The sequence below is a fragment of the Ranitomeya variabilis genome, chromosome 4 (genome assembly GCF_051348905.1).
Source record: "Ranitomeya variabilis isolate aRanVar5 chromosome 4, aRanVar5.hap1, whole genome shotgun sequence".
Taxonomy (NCBI): Eukaryota; Metazoa; Chordata; class Amphibia; order Anura; family Dendrobatidae; genus Ranitomeya; species Ranitomeya variabilis.
The window spans coordinates 378,449,941-378,471,661 of record NC_135235.1 but is presented as its reverse complement, the minus strand read 5'-3'; the positions used below and the strand labels follow the sequence as shown (position 1 = coordinate 378,471,661).

General features: G+C 45.0%; 1 protein-coding gene across 2 annotated transcripts in view; it reads right to left on the bottom strand.

The window, feature by feature from the left end:
- The window catches only part of ADK (adenosine kinase), a 511,546-nt gene that overhangs the window by 307,643 nt on the left and 182,182 nt on the right, over positions 1-21,721 (bottom strand). The gene's annotated exons all lie outside the window — the stretch shown is intronic.

Genomic DNA, 21,721 nt, shown 5'->3' with positions numbered 1-21,721 from the left:
CCATCAGTTTGGCACAGGGGATCTGGCTGTCAATCACAATGATTCTGGAAGTACCGCCCCATCGACAGAGAGGAGCAGAAAAGAAGCCTCTGCTCTGTAGACGTGACGCCAGCAGAGGCTTCTGGAATCCCCCAGCAGAAGCGGTGTCGGTCAAGAATGGAGCCGTGCACAACACCCAGGTAAGCTGAATTACCAGCCTGGTAAGTACTTAGGTACATTTTTTGTAAATCCTGGACATCCCTTTTAAAAAGGAACATGTGCCTAAAATAGATAAAACACACAAGATTCAGGGGATCAAATTGTCCGAGGGTGTCTTCCAATCAGCTGCAGGGAAACTGCTTAGGCACAGTTCTCCAGTATGTGTAACAAAGTTTGTTCCAGTGACTGTTCTAAGTGGGGTACTTAATAATATCAGTAGTATAGCCCCAAATTCGGTAAGATGGGAGCTGTTATAAGGTATAGCAATACAAGGGTCAGTGCTGCAGACACATGTTAGTTTGATCATGCACTGTGCATGATCTAATTTTCTAGTGCCTGGTGACCTGGATGTAGTCATGATGACCTGGATGTAGTCATGATGACATCAGGTCACATGGCAACAATCGGGACCAGCAATGACGTTGTGGCCTCTCCGATCCAAAGACAGGGGGGCTTTCTTCTCTCTGTGACCCTTGCTAAATGCTGTGATCGAGTTCGATCACAGCATTTAGGGGGTTAAAGTGACAGGAGTGGTGCAGAATCGGTCCTGGCACCGAGAGTCAGGTGTCCGCTGTCAGTAACAGCTGACATCCGGTGGCGCACATCCCCATGTGCGCAGGCGATCACCATGACGTACAGCCCCATGTGCGCAGGCGATCACCATGACGTACAGCCCCATGTGCACAGGCGATCACCATGAAGTACATGTACTGCATCGGTCAGGAAGGCCTTCCTAATCATGACGTACATGTACTACAAAAGTTGGGAAGGGGATAAACAAGTTAAGTTATATCCAAAGTTGAATCAAGAGAGGAAAAAATGGTTAGTGCAAGAGGAAAACGATGTGGAAGGAAAAGTTAGGAAAGGTAGAAGAGAAGGGTAAGGAGAGAAAATGGCAAAGGGGAAGGTTGGATCAAATAAACGTTAAGAGTATGCACAGGGGACAAGATCATCCTCATTGAAACAATATAACAAAACAGTTTTTAATTTGCTTTGTTAAATATGTACCGTATATACTCGAGTACAAGCCGACCCGAGTATAAGCCGAGACCCCTAATTATGATACAAAAAACTGGGAAAACTTATTGACTCGAGTATAAGCCTAGGGAGGGAAATGCAGAAGCCACTGGTAAATTTCAAAAATGAAAATAGATACCAATAAAAGTAAAATTGATTGAGACATCAGTAGGTTAAATGTTTTTGAATATCCATATTGAACCAGGAGCCCCATATAATGCTCCATACAGTTCAAGATGGGCCCCATAAGATGCTCCATACAAAATACACCCCATATAATGCTCCATAAAGTTAAAAGTTTAAGTTAACATTGCTCAAAACTAGCTACTGTATTTTTCAGACCATAAGACACATCTAGGTTTTATAGGAGTAAATTAGAAAAAAAATTGAAGCAAAAATGCGGTCAATTCTGTACTAGTATCCCCTATCCTGGTGTATATATTTCTCCCCAATCCAGATATGCATGGCCACACCCTCATCCCCTTCCTGCTATGCATGGCCTCCTCATCTCCATCCTGGTATGCATGGCCACCCTCATCCCCAATCCAGGTATGCATGGCCTCCCTCATCCCCATCCCGCCGCCACGATATTTGTACAAGGCACACCCCCATATTCCCCAAAAAAATTTGGGAAAAAAGCGTGTATTACAGTCCAAAAAAATACGGTATATTAAAATCCATTTTAGTTTTCATAATTGAAGAAAAAAAAAAAAAAAAGGATAGAAGAAAACAGGAGCTGACATGTGCCCGCAATAGGCGTGGGCGGAATCGCGATCCACCCGCACATATTGACTAGTTAAATGCCGTTGTCAAACAGACAGCGGCATTCAGCACGCGCTTCCAGCCATCAAGGCATTCATTGAGGAATGTCTTTTTTTTTTTTTTTTAATTAAGGACACAGATCTAAATCACCCACACAAGTCTATGGGTCTGTGAAAATCCTCTACATTGGATAGATCAGGTACAATAAGTGTGCGACCTGTGATAACATTGCAATGTATCGGAGAAGCTAAAAAGAGAAAAAAGCTAGCTCACCATTTCCAGCAGAGCACGGAACCCGATCCTGACAAGATGCAGATTAGTGGGGGAAAAAATAAAAAATAAAAATGTTCCAGCTACAAATGAATAAAATGAAAAACTTTAATGAAAACATTAAAAACACAATAGAACAATGCTCCATGCAGACAACACCATAATCCTAGTGAGTAAAGCTACGCGTTTCGACCGGAAAGGTCTTTGTCAAAGCTCGACACTGATGAAACTTGAACCATTTTTTTTAGCACATGAGAAGTCTGAATGAGGCCTTAATGTAAATAAATGCACCAAAAACTTTCTCAATGCCCAAAACCAAAGCAGAAACACAAAACACCCAATCATTTTACATATGACCAAGTACACAGCAACTGGAGCAAAAACAGGAAGTGGTCAAAGTCTGTTTGTGGAAATGTTATGTGACACTACCCACCATAATGTTTGGTCATAGCAACCCTACAATTAGCTTACACCCACACCATCCAAGCTTAGACTACAAATATTACGTAATTTCCACTGCTAAAAAACATGTACTGTGAAAGCTAAGTTTTTCCTATTGCTTGGTTTTTCTCTTTATGAAGAACTCTATTTAGGCTACTGGTATATTAATATTATTCTTCAATGTACTAAATGTAATCTTGATCCGGATTTTGAGTAAAAGCCAGGAGAGGTAAATGAAAGAAAATATATTATTATTATTGTTCTGTTAATACTAATTCCATTCTATTACCATAGTAATGGCTTAAAAGCTATACTTACAGTACAATAAATGGTGCTAGAGTTCAAGTCCTCTTTCTATCTGAAGAGGCAATATACATAGAAGATGAACGGTGTCAATCAAAATTACAACTCATCCTGCAAAATACAAGCTCTCGTAAGCTATGTCGGCGAAGAGAATAAAATAGTTATGGCTCTTGGAAGTAGGGTAGGAAAACAAAGGCAAAAATACAGAAAGAAGGGTGGTGGGAGTGGGGGAGGTGGGGAAAGAAGGGAGTAAACAAGTTCAATCCACAGGAGCATTGGAAGGTACAGGAGTATCAGCCAGCATCTTTGTGAGCTCTTTTTATAGGGTTCAAAGCCATATCTTTCTGCTATAAAACTTAGCTCTCCTCAAAGAATTTTAGTGTAAAACTATGGCTAAGGCTTCTTTCACACTAGCGTCGGGCTCGGCCCGTCGCCGTGCGTCGGGCCGAGGTCCCCGACGCTAGCGTTGTCCCCGCCGCACAACGGGTGCAGCGGATGCATTTTTCCAGCGCATCCGCTGCCCCATTGTGAGGTGCGGGGAAGTGCGGGGAGGTGGGGGCGGAGTTCCGGCGGAGTTCTGGCCGCGCATGCGCGGTCGGAAAAAGCGGACCGTCGTGAGCAAAAAACGTTACATGTAGCGTTTTTTGCTCCCGACGGTCCGCCACTGCACGACGCATTCGTCGCACGACGGGTAGCAATCTGTCACAATGCGTCGCTTCATGTTAATCAATGGCGAAAAAACGCATCCTGCAAACACTTTTGCAGGATGCGTTTTTTCGGCAAAACGACGCTTTGTGACGGAATGCAGTTAACGCTAGTGTGAAAGTAGCCTAAGTGTCTACATCTGCCCTTAAAGGGGTTGTCCACTTCAGGACACAATTACATATATTTGGAGCTTAAAGTCATTTTTGAAAGTTGGTTTCATTAAAACTTTTTCTCTGCTTGATTTACAGATTTTTTTTTGTTTCTCTGCACATTTAACTCATTAATCAGCAGAGAAGAGGTATAAAAAAAAAGCGACAAGAGGTAGAAACTTTCCTATTGGACAGTTAGAACAAGCTCACTGACGGATTCTCAGCTAACTCATTCTGCAGCCAGCAATTGACAATAGGAGAGGGAGGCACTAGAAGACAATACAAAAAGTGTAATGAAGGACAACTTACGTGATTTTTTTTTTGCCAAAAATACATGCATTTAAGCAAGAAAAATGGTGTCCCTGAGGAGATAGGAAGCTGCCACCTGATTGCTGTGAAGCGTTTAAATTCTCAGAGTCCACTATTTTGTAGTTGGAAATCCCATATATTTGACTTAATGCACTGAACTTGATGAAATCTATGTAAGAATCAGTATGTTTACACATGAAAATTTGTGGATTTTTCAAGCTTTTGGTGCTGGGAAAAAATTGCACAAACATGGCATTAGCAAGGTGTAATTTGACAAAGTACCAGTAGTTATACAAGGATTGTTAAGATGGGGTGTGAAACATTTTGGTAACAACATATTACTGCCACAGAATTGCTCCATTTGGGATCTCCATTCTTGTAGCGAATAGAGTCAGAAGAAAAGCAAACAATTAATAGACAATGCAAAGTGCAGATTGAACAACAGAATAGAGAGTGAGGTGGTGGGTGCCTGCCTAAAAAATAAAAAGGAAACACTGTGCAAAGTGAAAAAAAAAACAAAAAAAAACTATAAATTGAACCTGGAATGTTTAGTGCTGAGTATTTACAGTCCTCAGGTTTAGTGCCCAGGGTTGATTTCAGAATCGCCCAATCAATTAAGTTTTTTTGGTCGCGCGACATTGCATTAAAGTGCAATAACATGCATCTGCACCAAAGTGGTATAATTAAGAATGCCAGCTCGGCGCATAAAAAAATAAGCCCTCACCCGACCCCAGATCCCCAAAAATGGAGATGCTACGGGTCCGGGAAAATTGCACTTTTTTTTTTTTTTAAGCAAAGTTTGGAATTTTCTTTTCACCACTTACATAAAAAAGAACCTAGACATGTTTGGTGTCTGTAAACTCATAATGACCTGGAGAATCATAATGGCAGGTCAGTTTTAGCATTTAGTGAACCTAGTAAAAAAGAAACAAAAACCCAGTGTGGGACTGCACTTTTTTTTGCAATTTCATCACACTTGGAATTTTTTTCCCATTTTCTAGTACACGACATGGTAAAACCAATTGTGTCGCCTAAAGTACAACTCGTTCCACAATAAATAAGCCCTCACATGGCCATACTGATGGAAAAATAAAAACGTTATGGCTCTGGGAAGGAGGGGAGCGAAAAATGAAAACAAAACCAAAAAAAGCTCCTGGGGTTAAGCTGCGACCAAAAGATGTCAGCACAAACCTCCTGTATATTGAGGAGTTGGGAGAAATAGCGGCCCCAAATGATCGTCTGCCGACTATTGTGCATGGCGCCCCAGACAGATACAGGCAGGCAGTCCATGTTAGGGGCGGTTTACCATTTTAGGTAATCATTGGATCGATTCTTACATGTTGACTTTAGAACTTACAAGTGCCAAAGATTACATATAAAATTATAACAAAAACAAAATCACTGGTCATTCACCTCTTTTGCTCTTTGCCCACTAATGTTAACATGGCCTTGAGCATGGGATCATTGCTCTTGCTGACAAACCTTTGCTTAACCACTTCTCGTCACACACAGCACTGACTTTTCTTTTTCCTAATGCACGTCACGAAAATACAATAAATCTTTACCATGGGATTGTGATTGGGGGATATTACTCTGAAAACCATGGCTAAAAACACTTTTTTTTTAAAGCAAGAGCAGAAAAAAATTATTATGTTCAGTATACAAAGTGGTGAATGGTGTTTATAGGGAACCAGTGACATATAGAAACACTATTAATCTGCAAGCAAATAACATTTAAATCCTGCAAGCTACCTTACTCAAGCAGAAGCTTCAGGAAGAAAATTAAGTTATATTCTCCCTGTAGCTGCTCGTTTAAAACTAATACAGTAATGGCTCACTCCACAGTGAGCACCTAGTCAGAGAAACCCGACCGCTCTGATGAGCGTTATCACTACCCAGCACCTCTGAATGGCAGTAACTTTATGGCTATTCACGGTCGCCGGGGAACGTGGACTACGTCGGAGCTTCATGTGAACATTTTTACACATAAATTGGTGAACAAAAGAAAGTCTTGTGTTTATTTCGGTCTTATGTTTTTCAGATATCCATTTCTAAACTACTTTGGATTTGGTGAATTACTTCGGACTTGCATGGGATTTTTTTTTTTTTTACATTTTTTTTCAATAAATTGGTGGGGTATAGTGTGGGGAGAATTTATTCAAATAATTTTTTCTGTGTGTGTTTTTATTGACTTATCAGATTAGCAATGGGGGTGCCTGATAGACACCTCTTCTATACCCCAGAGCTTAATAGCAGCTGTGATTTTTCACAACTCACAGCTGTCATCAACTCCAACCACCATTACCCCGATTACCACCACACCAGTACAGTCGGGAAGAGGCAGGCAAAGTACCAGAATTGGTGCATCTCATGCAATGTGCCATTTCTGGGGTGGCTGCTGGCTTGTATTTTTAGGCTGGGAAGGGCCCAAAAACAGGGATCTTCCCAGCCTGCTAATATAAGCCTGCAGCTGTCTCCTTTACCTTGGCTAATTATCAAAACATAGGGGGGGACACTAAATAATTTTTAAAAATATATATATTTATTAGGTTAAACCAGGCTAAAATCAACTGCGTAAACACACTTTAAACACATGTTGTCATGGAACAGCTGTCGGATGACCAGGGGCTCCTTCTCTGTCCTTACCACTAGGGGGCGCCCTAGCTCACCCTGCTCCCTGGGATACTTCAGATGGCAAAGATGTCGAGGCCTCCGCCCTTGCTTTATCTCCTAAGTTAGTCCTCCGTCTGTTCTCCTCACCCACCTAAGGAAGATACTGTGCACCATAGTACACCAACCCGACAAACAAGGCAACACAAACTAGGGTTAACAGAAAACATACACTCACATATAACAGAGGAATGCACCGGGGTGTGAAGATAGGGAAATAAGAGGGATAAGGGATTATCAGGCATACAAACCCAACAGTCACAGATAACTCCTCCAACTCTCCTCATATGAACTCTTCTCCCACCGTTAGCCATGCAGCAAAGCTAGCTCTGACAAGAATTAGGGAGCTGTCACACAGACAGCTCTCTCCAGCGACCAACGATCAGGGGAACAACTTCGGCATCGTTGAAACTGTCTTCAACGATGCCGAAGTCCCCCTGCAGCACCCGGGTAACCAGGGTAAACATCGGGTTACTAAGCGCAGGGCCGCGCTTAGTAACCCGATGTTTACCCTGGTTACCAAAAAAAACAAACAGTACATACTCGCCTTTCGGTGTCCCTTGCCGCCTGCTTCCTGCTCTGACTGAGCCGCCGTACAGTGAGAGCAGAGCGCAGCGGTGACGTCACTGCTGTGATCTGCTCTCACTTTCCGGCCGGCAGTCAGTCAGAGCAGGAAGCAGACGGCAAGGGACCTGACGGACATCAGATGGTGAGTATGTACTGTTTGTTTTTTTTTACATTTACGCTGGTAACCACGGTAAACATCGGGTTACTAAGCGCGGCCCTGCGCTTAGTAACCCGATGTTTACCCTGGTTACCAGTGAAGACATCGCTGGATCGGTGTCACACACACCGATTCAGCGATGTCAGCGGGACCTCAACGACCAAAAAAAGGTCCAGGCCATTCCGACACGACCAGCGATCTCACAGCAGGGGCCTGATCGCTGGTACGTGTCACACATAGCGAGATCGCTACTGAGGTCGCTGTTGCGTCACAAAACTAGTGACTCAGCAGCGATCTCGCTAGCGATCTCGCTATGTGAGACGGGGCCTTTAGTAACAGAGACCAGATTAGAAAAGGGAAAAGGAGTGGCTAATCAGGGATTTCTAACATGGCTAATTAACCCCTGTTCTGCCAGAAGAAATAAACATTTAAAATGAAGGGGAAGTGCTTCTTCTCGGCACCGGAGTGGGAACAATCAAACGCTGCGGTCTTCTGGCCCCACACTGTCGCGGTAACCCCATTGACACATTTACTTTTTTTTTTTTACTTTGGATTTTACATATGTAATGCAAATGGGAAAATTCCATGCAGAACACTAAGTGTTCCCACAAGAAAATTTGACAAGAGGCGTAGCTAGGGTTTTGGTTCAGGGGGGCGAAGCTTCTGAGTGGGCACCTAACCAGGTAACCTTGACTACAGCTGGGTGACGCACCCTAATAGTGGATGTAGGAAAACCTCAGCAGATGACTGCGCTGTTACTGAAGATAATCTCTATATAACAACCTACATGGATATTACCGCCATATGGTCAGTGGTAGATACCAGCCCTACAGAACATATAACAGATCACAGCACAGTTACAGATAATGACTTAGTGCTGACGTACTTTCTGATGGAGCCGTCACTTTTCACATCTTTTCCTTCTGGCCCAGACCGACACGACAAAATCTTCCAGCCATGTCTCAGCTGCAGAGAAAACAACAAAGACACGTTTCACGTCTCATATTTTCAGCACGTCACCATCTATTCCCACATCCCATTTCCATTCCATTCCCACTATTCCCACATCTATTGCACAAACTCCTCACCCTGCTGATAACCCAATGCTGAGCCGCTGCTGCTGTATGTGTCCCTATTACTGCCTCTGATACCCCAATACTGAGCCACTGCTGCCATATGTGTCCCTATTACTGCACCTGCTGTGTGTTTCTCAGCGCCCTCAAATTCTAAAGCACCCCTCTATAATATAGTAATGCTGGGTGCAAGTGCCCTAGAAAACAGTGCCCATATTTTGTCCCCTAAAATGTAATAGTGCCCTGTGTGGGCCAATTTGACAGTCAGTGTGACCCGAGTTCCCCTTTAACAATAAGTGCCCACTTAACATTGAATAATGTCTTGAGTCTACCCCCTTACAGCTCCCCTATACACAGTATGATGCTCTTTTATACACAGTATAATGCCCCCTCACTGTATAGTACAACCCACACAGTATACTGGCCCCTTAGTAGCCCCCAAACTGTTTGATGGCTTAAACACTAAGACGACCCCCTCACTGTAGTCTCCACACTATGATGGCCCGCTAGATAGCCTCCATATAGTATAATGCACTCCCCATAGGCCTACTCTATATTGTATAATGCACTCCCATAGGCAGACTCTATAGCATAAGGCAGCTCCCTTAGGCAGACTATAGCATAAGGCAGCTCCCATAGGCAGACCCTGTAGTATAAGGCAAGACCCCCCCCCCACAGGCAGACTCTGTAGTATAAGACAGCCCCCATAAAGAAAATCAATAAATACTCACCTCTCTTCTTCCTGGCTCCTGCGCTGTTCCCTGCTCCAGCTCACCTGTGGACCGCAGGCAGTGACGTTATTGCGCCCCCTGTCAGTGTCGGCATCGGTGACGTCAGACGCTGACAGGGGGATGATGGGAGAAGAAGTGTAGCGCTCCTTTCCTCATCAATGCGGTCAGCTGCATCAGCTAGATGTGGATACAGCTGACCTTGCGATGACAGGCAGGGGGCTCACTGCTGGCACTGCCCCCCCCTTCCACCTGCTCAGTGGGCCCACAGCGGTCGGCGGCAGAGCAGGGAGATAGTTACATTCTGCGGCAGAGCAGGGAGAATCTATTGGCGAGCTGTGCATGTCAATACAGTTACAGTAGCGTAGCTCCGGGTGGGCCCCCTCTGAGCGGTGGGCTCGGGGCGATGGCCCCCTCTGCCCCCGGTAGCTACGCTACTGAATGCTGGGCTTTAAAGGGTTGACAACTGTATAAGAAAAAGAAATGTTCCAGCTTCTGGTAACATTTTCAGAGTAATATTTATTTCATCAAAAAACAAAAAAATATGGTGGACAGGAACAGTAGCAAGCGACGCGTTTCAAACACGGTTGCTCTTTATCAAGATAGCTTGATAAAGAGCAACCGTGTTCGAAATGCATCGCTTCCTACTGTTCCGGTCCATATTTTTTTTTTAAATTGTTTTTTGATGGAATACATACCGTATATACTCGAGTATAAGCCGACCCGAGTATAAGCCGACCCCCCTAATTTTGCCACAAAAAACTGGGAAAACTTATTGACTCGAGTATAAGCCTAGGGGGGGGAAATGCAGCAGCTACCGGTAAATGTCAAAAGTAATAATAGATACCAATAAAAGTAAAATTAATTGAGACATCAGTAGGTTAAGTGTCTTTGAATATCCATATTGAATCAGGAGCCCCATATAATGCTCCATACTGTTCATTATGGCCCCATAAGATGTTCCATATTAAAATATGCCCCATATAATCCTGCATAAAGGTTAATAAAGGCCCCATAAGATGCTCCATAGACACATTTGCCCAATATAATGCTGCACAAATGCTGATTATGGCCCCATAAGATGCTCTATAAAGATATTTGCCCCTTATAGTGCTGCACAAACGTTATGGCCCTATAAGATGCTCCATACAGACACTTGCCCCATATGCCGTAGTGCCCTACAAACGTTAATTATGGCCCCATACAGACACTTGCCCCATATAGTGCTGCACAAACATTATGCCCCTATATAGTGCTGCAGAAACGTTATGGCCCCATAAAGTGCTGCAGAAACGTTATGGCCCCATATAGTGCTGCAGAAACGTTATGGCCCCATATAGTGCTGCAGGAATGTTATGGCCCCATATAGTGCCGCAGGAATGTTATGGCCCCATATAGTGCTGCAGGAATGTTATGGCCCCATATAGTGCTGCAGGAATGTTATGGCCCCATATAGTGCTGCAGGAATGTTATGGCCCCATATAGTGCTGCAGGAATGTTATGGCCCCATATAGTGCTGCAGGAATGTTATGGCCCCATATAGTGCTGCAGGAATGTTATGGCCCCATATAGTGCTGCAGGAATGTTATGGCCCCATATAGTGCTGCAGGAATGTTATGGCCCCATATAGTGCTGCAGGAATGTTATGGCCCCATATAGTGCTGCAGGAACATTATGGCCCCCATATAGTGCTGCAGGAATGTTATGGCCCCATATAGTGCTTCAGGAATGTTATGGCCCCATATAGTGCTGCAGGAATGTTATGGCCCCATATAGTGCTGCAGGAATGTTATGGCCCCATATAGTGCTGCAGGAATGTTATGGCCCCATATAGTGCTGCAGGAATGTTATGGCCCCATATAGTGCTGCAGGAATGTTATGGCCCCATATAGTGCTGCAGGAACATTATGGCCCCCATATAGTGCTGCAGGAATGTTATGGCCCCATATAGTGCTGCAGGAATGTTATGGCCCCATATAGTGCTGCAGGAATGTTATGGCCCCATATAGTGCTGCAGGAATGTTATGGCCCCATATAGTGCTCCAGGAACGTTATGGCCCCATATAGTGCTGCAGGAACGTTATGGCCCCATATAGTGCTGCAGGAACGTTATGGCCCCATAGATGCTCCATACAGACACTTGCCCCATTTGCTGAGATAAAAAAAAAAATCACATACTCACCTCTCCGTCGCTCAGGCCCCCGCACTTTCAATAGTCACCTGCTCCTCGTTCCGGCGCCGATCTGTCTCCAGCACTGACGTTCAGCAGAGGGCGCGCACTGACCACGTCACTGCTGGAGACATATCGGCGCCCGGAACGAGGAGCAGGTGACTATCGCGCAGCGCTGCGCTCCCCTCCCCGTATACTCACCTGGTCCTGCCGCTGTGTAGATCCTGCTTCCCCGACGCCGCAGCGCTTCATCCTGTACTCAGCGGTCACATGGTACCGCTGATTACAGTAATGAATATGCGGCTCCACCCCTATGGGAGGTGGAGCCGAATATTCATTTACTGTAATGAGCGGGACTATGTGACCGCTGAGTACAGGAAGAAGCTGAAGCTGCTGCTGCCGGCGCCGGGGAAGCAGGGATCGCGCCTGGACTAGGTGAGTATTTTTAGACAGCCCCCGCTCCCCCGCCCCTGCCGACCCCCGGTATGACTCGAGTATAAGCCGAGAGGGGCAATTTCAGCCCAAAAAAGTGGGCTGAAAATCTCGGCTTATACTCGAGTATATACGGTATTACTCTGAAAATGTTACCAGAAGCTGGAATATTTCTCCTTTTTCTTGCAATTGCTATACACGAGTGGTCGGCTCGTGGTTCCGTGCACGCTGGACTCCTACAAACGTCAACTGTGAGCTGTGTAAGATTGCACTTACTAAGTGTCTTGGGGGACACTCACTTGGCACGGGATTAACGTAGTCAGGCACGATTTTTCACTCAAAACAGTCCATCCGGTTTATTAAAGTGTCATAAACCGGGTTATGCACAGTTCATATTATACATTTCATAGAACACAATAGGCACCAACTGGTGATATTAACTTGCAGCTTTATCTTAAGACACTTCATATACGGCTTTGTCTCACAGACACTTAACATGCTGGACCTCTCCCTTCGTCCAGTTACCATGGGTGTCCATACGCCGAACAGTTCACCAATGTCCCTAGTCATATAGCGCACATGACATTGGGTCGCGGTCTCAACACGCTGAACCTCACCCCGTTCAGTTGCCGTGGGAGACCACACAGTTCATAGACTATCACAAGCACCAACAGTTAATGGTACCTTATGGGAGCTCCTGCTCCTCCTGCTGACTCCTCGTCAGTCCTCACTCCTGGGGAAACTGCCTTTACGGGGTTCACCAACTTGCCTGGCCGGCACACATCAGTCAGTTCAGAGCCACCGAAGGACAATAGGTTCCCCAACACAGACCTTCCAGAACCAAAGTCTTACTGTGTGCTATTCAGGATGTCCATCCCACATGGGACCGTCCAACACACTGGCATGTGCTCTTCAGGATTCCTACTCCCAGGAAATCCAACACAGGTTGTGCTCTTCAGGAAGCCTACTCCCAGGTCTTCCAACACAGGTTGCCCAGTGTGCTATTCAGGACGTCCATCCCACATGGGACCGTCCAACACACTGGCATACACTCCTCAGGACTCCTACTCCCAGGAAATCCAACACAGGAACCACACAAGACCCCGTGACCCACACCCTGGTCACATTATATACCATTAAACACTCCCCTGGGTGGGAGTGTGGATGTGTGGCTAGTTTGTCCTGCCCATCTCACACAACTAGCCTAGTAAGTCTCCCTTACTAACTATAGAAAAATATTTAGAATTGAGAGTCCTCAGTGGTTGATACCTTTTAATGGCTAACTGAAAAGATGGTAACAAATTGCAAGCTTTCGAGACTACACAGGTCTATTCATCAGGCAAAGACAAAGAAATTCTGAAGAATGCACAACCTATGCACAACATAGCACAGAGAAAAAAAAAAAAAAAAAAAAAAACAACCATGGATAAGACAGGTGACATGAATCAGAATTACCATGGGTGATAAACAGTTATGTCCATAAATATTGGTCCAGTTCTTAGATAAGGAATGTTTTATTGTCCTCTGATTGGGGTTGGTTCTGTTGTGATGACCCCACATAGTCTAAGGGGCAAGTTCCTTAGTTGATGTAAAAAGACAAATCCGTGCGACACATTCATTCCTGCAGTGAGACTGTCAAAGGTCGTCATCAGTTTATATTCCCAGACTCTTCTGCCTCTCTGAGTTTTGAAGTTACCTTTTAATACAAGTAATTTCATGTCCATAATGTTATGATTCGGGAGACAAAAATGTATTGCCACAGGTAGATCCATTCTTTTTTCTCTTATTGTGTGGCGGTGAGAATTCATTCTTGTCCTAAGCTTTTGCCCTGTCTCCCCCACATACAGACCCCCAGTTGGACATTTAGTACAAATGATTAGGTACACCACATTAGAAGTGACGCAGCTGAAAGTACCTGGTATCTTGTAGTCCTGATGTGAGTTGGGGATCTTTATCTTGTCCGTGGTCATTATAAATGGACAGGTTTTACATTTCATTTTTTCTGATTGCAAGGAAAGGTACCTGCAGCTGTTGGAGAGGACAGGGAGCTTCTGACAATGATGCTTCTTAAGGTACCTTCACACGAAGCGACGCTGCAGCGATAGCGACAACGATGTCGATCGCTGCAGCGTCGCTGTTTGGTCGCTGGAGAGCTGTCACACAGACCGCTCTCCAGCGATCAACTATGCCGAGGTCCCCTGGTAACCAGGGTAAACATCGGGTAACTAAGCGCAGGGCCGCGCTTAGTAACCCGATGTTTACCCTGGTTACCAGCGTAAAATCTAAAAAAAACAAACAGCACATACTTACATTCACGTCCCCCTGCGTCCACTTCCTGACTGACTGAGCGCCGTACAGTGAGAGCAGAGCGGTGACGTCACCGCTGTGCTGCTTTCACTTTCACTTTGCGGCGCTGAGTCAGAGGAGGAAGCAGACTGCAGGGGACGCAATGTGAGTATGTGCTGTTTGTTTTTTTTACATTTTACGCTAGTAACCAGGGTAAACATCGGGTAACTAAGCGCGGCCCTGCGCTTAGTAACCCGATGTTTACCCTGGTTACCAGTGTAAAATATCGCTGGTATCGTTGCTTTTGCTTTCAAACACAACGATACACAGCGATCGGACGACCAAATAAAGTTCTGGACTTTATTTAGCGACCAGCGACATCACAGCAGGATCCTGATCGCTGCTGCGTGTCAAACGAAACGATATCGCTAGCGAGGACGCTGCAACGTCACGGATTGCTAGCGATATCGTTATAATGTCGTTTCGTGTGAAGGTACCTTTAGATTTGGGGGCTGCCTAAAACACAGTAGTGGGGGGTCTGGAAAAATGGATTGTAAATCGGGCATCTTTTTGCAGTAAAGGTTGTAATTTCTGTGCAGCTCCCCTTAGCGCCTCCAGATTTGGATTGTAGGTAACTACTAGAGGTACCCAGTTATTTTCTTCTTTAGTTTTGTAATGTAGCAGGTGATTCCTTGATATTCTGGTGGCTCTTGTGATCTGATTTTCAATTGTTCTTGGATGGTAGCCCTGATCCAAAAAGGTCTTTCTGAGGCGACCAAGGTGTTCATCCCTATCCATTGGGTTGGAACATATACGATTGTATCTGATGGCTTGGCTGTAGACAATGGAGTTTTTTATGTGTTTTGGATGGAAACTGTCCCATTTAAGGTATGTTGGACGGTCGATTGGCTTCTGATACAGGGATGTCTCTATTTTATTGTTCTGCAGCTTAATGATGGTGTCCAGAAAGTTAATTTCAGTACAGGACTAGTTGAGTGTCAAGTTGATGGTAGGATGAAATTGATTAAACTGTTCATGGAACGTCTTTAGCTGTGGCTCAGACTCCGTCCACATGATTAAAATGTCATCAATGTAGCAGTAGTACGCCAGAGGCCTGATGGGACATGAGGACAAAAAGTCGCTTTCAAGCTTGGCCATGAACAGATTTGCATACTGTGGGGCCATTTTACTTCCCATTGCTGTGCCAGTCTCCTGTAGATAGATGATCTTCTCAAATTCAAAGTAATTGTGGGTGAGGATGAATTTTATAAGTTTCACCACAGAATCCGCTTCAGTCCCTGTGTTTTCCAGGAAGAATTTGCAGGCATTTAATCCATCCTGGTGTGGGATATTAGAGTACAAAGATTCCACATCCATGGTGGCCAGGATGGTTCCTTCTGGTAGAGGACCTATTGCTGATAGTTTGTTCAATAGGTCAGTTGTGTCCTGAATTAAGCTGGGTGTATTTTTCTATCTACTGGCTAACACGGTACCAAGATATATATCTTTCCTGTTACTAACTATACACACACTCTTTTGGGACTACAGGTCCCAGAACAAAAACATTACATCAGACTTGCCACGCAGACTCCCACTGCGACACATATCAGCCATTCACAACACTGCCAGTCACTGTTTCACCACCATTATAACAACAGATATGCTCCATGCATATCCCAAGGAGCACACACAGCGCCCCCTAGCTGCCACAGGGGTCACTGCATCACAGCTGGCATAATCCTTTTCTGTTTTCTGGACATAAGTGTCCAGTGAGCAGGACAGAAAATGGCTGTACTGAAGCCACAATCTAGCAGAGATGCAAATCTTCACAAACAATGTGCACAACTTCAAATTTTTTTCAAAAGGAAATATTCCCCCCAAAATGTTTTTATTTTTTTTCAAAGGGACAAATTCAGTTTTGAAGTGACTTTGGGGGACCTATATATTGGAAACACCCAGAAGTGTTACAATTTTAAAATCAGCATCTCTCAAGATATTAAAAACTCCTGTCAGATAGTTTATTAACCCTTCAGGTGCTCTCAGGAATTAGTGCAAAGTGGCATGACAGGAAAGAAAAATATATTTGTTAAAACCTAAATGTCGGTAACTTCTGAACAGGTCACAATAGCGGGCAGACTCCAAGGCCGTTATTTGGCCACGAATTGCCAGGGCAAACATCAGCACCACACAGTCATCATCTCAGGAAACCAATGGGAATAAAGAGGAAGCCCCCGCACTTTGTTAAGCACAGTTTTCAGGTACATACGTAACATTGACTACATCTTATTACATTTTAAAGCAGTGTGTTAATTTTATCATATGGATCATTACCGTTAACAGTTATGCATACTTTATTTTGTTCAAATAACAAAAAGGTCTTTTTTTTTTTTTACTTTTTTCCCAAGTGTTAGTCCATTCCCTGTGTATTTACATAAAACAGGGGTCCGGTCAACAGTGGAAGAGGGTTGGTGGAGCGTTGGTCCTTTAACCCCTTTCTGACATCTGACGTACTATCCCGTCGAGGTGGGGTGGGCCAGTATGACCACCGACGGGATAGTACGTCATATGCGATCGGCCGCGCTCGCAGGGGGAGCGCGCCCGAGTGTCAGCTGCCTATCGCAGCTGACATCCGGCACTATGTGCCAGGAGCAGTCACGGACCACCCCCAGCACATTAACCCCCGGCACACCGCGATCAAACATGATCGCGGTGTACCGGCGGTACAGGGAAGCATCGCGCAGGGAGGGGGCTCCCTGCGGGCTTCCCTGAGACGATCGGTACAAGGTGATGTACTTACCTTGTACCGAGCGTCTTCTCCCTGCAGGCCCCGGATCCAAAATGGCCGCGGGGCTGCATCCGGGTCCTGCAGGGAGTACTTCCGGGTCAGGGTCCGGAGCCGGCTGCAGAGCAGACTGCTCCGATAAAAGTAAGATCACCCATCTGACAGAGTGCTGTGCAAACTGTCAGATGGGCGATCTGTGATGTCCCCCCCTGGGACAAAGTAAAGAAGTTAAAAAAAAATTTTCCACAAGTGTAAAAAATAAAAAAAAATAAAAAAAATTCCCATAAATACATTCCTTTATCTAAAAAAACAAACAAAAAAAAACAATAAAAGTACACATATTTAGTATCGCCGCGTCCGTAATGACCCAACCTATAAAACTGTCCCACTAGTTAACCCCTTCAGTGAACACCGTAAGAAAAAAAAAAAAAAGAACCAAAAAACAACGGTTTATTATCATACCGCCGAACAAAAAGTGGAATAACACGCGATCAGAAAGACGGATATAAATAACCATGGTACCCCTGAAAACGTCATCTTGTCCTGCAAAAAACGAGCCGCCATACAGCATCATAAGCAAAAAAATAAAAAAGTTATAGTCCTCAGAATAAAGCAATGCCAAAATAATTATTTTTTCTATAAAATAGCTTTTATCGTATAAAAGCGCCAAAACATAAAAAAATGATATAAATGAGATATCGCTGTAATCGTACTGACCCGAAGAATAAAACTGCTTTATCAATTTTACCAAACGTGGAACGGTATAAACGCCTCCCCCAAAAGAAATTCATGAATAGCTGGTTTTTGGTCATTCTGCCTCACAAAAATCGAAATAAAAAGTGATCAAAAACTGTCACGTGTCTGAAAATGTTACCAATAAAAACGTTAACTCGTCCCGCAAAAAACAAGACCTCACATGACTCTGTGGACCAAAATATGGAAAAATTATAGGTCTCAAAATGTGGTAACGCAAAAAATATTTTTTGCAATAAAAAGCGTCTTTCAGTGTGTGACGGCTGCCAATCATAAAAATCCGCTAAAAAACCCGCAATAAAAGTAAATCAAACCCCCCTTCATCGCCCCCTTAGTTAGCGAAAAATAAAAAAATTTAAAAATTTATTTCCATTTTCCCATTAGGGCTAGGGTTAGAGCTAGGGTTAGAGCTAGGGTTAGAGCTAGGGTTAGAGCTAGGGTTAGAGCTAGGGTTAGAGCTAGGGTTAGAGCTAGGGTTAGAGCTAGGGTTAGAGCTAGGGTTAGAGCTAGGGTTAGAGCTAGGGTTAGAGCTAGGGTTAGAGCTAGGGTTAGAGCTAGGGTTAGAGCTAGGGTTAGAGCTAGGGTTAGAGCTAGGGTTAGAGCTAGGGTTAGAGCTAGGGTTAGAGCTAGGGTTAGAGCTAGGGTTAGAGCTAGGGTTAGAGCTAGGGTTAGAGCTAGGGTTAGAGCTAGGGTTAGAGCTAGGGTTAGAGCTAGGGTTAGAGCTAGGGTTAGAGCTAGGGTTAGAGCTAGGGTTAGAGCTAGGGTTAGAGCTAGGGTTAGAGCTAGGGTTAGAGCTAGGGTTAGAGCTAGGGTTAGAGCTAGGGTTAGAGCTAGGGTTAGAGCTAGGGTTAGAGCTAGGGTTAGAGCTAGGGTTAGAGCTAGGGTTAGAGCTAGGGTTAGAGCTAGGGTTAGAGCTAGGGTTGGGGCTAGGGTTGGGGCTAGGGTTGGGGCTAGGGTTGGGGCTAGGGTTGGGGCTAGGGTTGGGGCTAGGGTTGGGGCTAGGGTTGGGGCTAGGGTTGGGGCTAGGGTTGGGGCTAGGGTTGGGGCTAGGGTTGGGGCTAGGGTTGGGGCTAGGGTTGGGGCTAGGGTTGGGGCTAGGGTTGGGGCTAGGGTTGGGGCTAGGGTTGGGGCTAGGGTTTGGATTACATTTACGGTTGGGATTAGGGTTGGGATTAGAGTTAGGGGTGTGTCAGGGTTGGGGGTGTGGTTAGGGGTACCATTGGGATTAGGGGTGTGTTTGGATTAGGGTTTCAGGTAGAATTGGGGGGTTTCCACTGTTTAGGCACATCAGGGGCTCTCCAAACGCGACATGGCGTCCGATCTCAATTCCAGCCAATTCTGCGTTGAAAAAGTAAAACAGTGCTCCTTCCCTTCCGAGCTCTCCTGTGCACCCAAACAGGGGTTTACCCCAACATATGGGGTATTAGAGTACTCGGGACAAATTGGACAACAACTTTTGGGGTCGAAGTTCTCTTGTTATCCTTGGGAAAATAAAAATTTGGGGGGCTAAAAATCATTTTTGTGGGAAAAAAAAATATTTTTTATTTTCACGGCTCTGCGTTGTAAACTGTAGTGAAACACTTGGGGGTTCAAAGTGCTCACAACACATCTAGATAAGTTCCTTAGGAGGTCTAGTTTCCAATATGGGGTCACTTGTGGGGGGTTTCTACTGTTTGGGTACATCAGGGGCTCTGCAAATGCAACGTGACGCCTGCAGACCAATCCATCTAAGTCTGCATTCCAAATGGCGCTCCTTCCCTTCCGAGCTCTGCCAGGTGCCCAAACAGTGGTTCCCCCCACATATGGGGTATCAGCGTACTCAGGACAAATTGGACAACAACTTTTAGGGTCCAATTTATCCTGTTACCCTTGTGAAAATACAAAACTGGGGGCTAAAAATTAATTTTTGTGAAAAAAAAAAAAAAAAATTATTTTCACGGCTCTGCATTATAAACTGTAGTGAAACACTTGGGGGTTCAAAGCTCTCAAAACACATCTAGATAAGTTCCTTAGGGGGTCTACTTTCCAAAATGGTGTCACATGTGGGGGGTTTCAATGTATAGGCACATCAGGGGCTCTCCAAACGCAACATGGTGTCCCATCTTAATTCCAGTCAATTTTGCATTGAAAAGTAAAATGGCGCTCCTTCCCTTCCGAGCTCTGCTATGCGCCCAAACAGTGGTTTACCCCCACATATGGGGTATCGTCGTACTCAGGACAAATTGCACAACAACTTTTGTGGTCTAATTTCTTCTCTTACCCTTGGGAAAATAAAAAATTGGGGGCAAAAAGATCACTTTTGTGAAAAAACATGATTTTTTATTTTTACGGCTCTGCATTATAAACTTCTGTGAAGCACTTGTTGGGTCAAAGTGCTCACCACACATCTAGATAAGTTCCTTAAGGGGTCTACTTTCCAAAATGTGTAACTTGTGGGGGGTTTCAATGTTTAGGCACATGAGGGGCTCTCCAAACCCAACATGGCGTCCCATCTCAATTCCAGTCAATTTTGCATTGAAAAGTCAAATGGCGCTCTGTCCCTTCCGAGCTCTGCCATGCGCCCAAACAATGGTTTACACCCACATATGGGGTATCAGCGTACTCAGGACAAATTGGACAACAACTTTTAGGGTCCAATTTATCCTGTTAACCTTGGTAAAACAAAACAAATTGGAGCTGAAATAAATTTTGTGTGAAAAAAAGTTAAATGTTCATTTTTATTTAAAGGGCCACTGTCAACCCCCCCCCAGCCGTTATAAACTAAAAGAGCCACCTTGTGCAGCAGTAATGCTGCAGTCTAACAAGGTGGCTCTTTTAGTTTTTGATTCATTTATTACCTCAATAAAGCGTTTTAAAAATTGGCCACAAATACCAGATACTGTACCGGGAGGCGGTCCGAATCGTCCTCTATCAATCTCCCAACTGCCGTCACTCTTCTCTTCAGGGGCGATGGTCGCCGCCCCCTTCACGCTGTTGCTTCTTAAATCCGGCGCCTGCGCTGTGCGTGCCTGCCTGGGGCAGGCGCAGTCTTCATTGTCTGTCACAGCTCAGACGCAGGGTGCCTGACTGCGCCTGTGCGGGCAGTGCGGCCACCCTGTTCCTGAATCCCCGCCCCGCACTGTGTTATTCATTATGCACAGTGCGGGGCTGGGGTTCCTGGGCATGCGCACTGCGCTTGTCAGACGCTCCCCCGGTCCCCCGCCTTCCAGCGTTGTTCTTTGTGGCTGTTCAAAACGTCGGCAATGAAACCTGTATATTCCGGCAATGCTGGAAGGCGGGGGACCGGGGGAGCGTCTGACAAGCGCAGTGCGCATGCCCAGGAACCCCAGCCCCGCACTGTGCATAATGAATAACACAGTGCGGGCCCCAGGCAGGCACGCACAGCGCAGGCGCTGGATTTAAGAAGCAACAGCGCTCAGGCGGCGGCGACCATCGCCCCTGAAGAGAAGAGTGACGGCAGTTGGGAGATTCATAGAGGACGATTCGGACCGCCTCCCGGTACAATATCCGGTATTTGTGGCCAATTTTTTAAACGCTTTATTGAGGTAATAAATGAATCAAAAACTAAAAGAGCCACCTTGTTAGACTGCAGCATTACTGCTGCACAAGGTGGGTCTTTTAGTTTATAACGGCTGGGGGGGGGGGGGGGGTGACAGTGGCCCTTTAAACATTCCAAAAATTCCTGTGAAACACCTGAAGGGTTGATAAACTTCTTGAATGTGGTTTTGAGCACCTTGAGGGGTGCAGTTTTTAGAATGGTGTCACACTTGGTTATTTTCTATCATATTGACCCCTCAAAATGACTTCAAATGAGATGTGGTCCCTAAAAAAAAATGGTGTTGTAAAAATGAGAAATTTCTGGTCAACTTTTAACCCTTAACTCCCTAACGAAAAAAATTTTTGTTTCCAAAATTGTGCTGATGTAAAGTAGACATGTGGGGAATGTTAC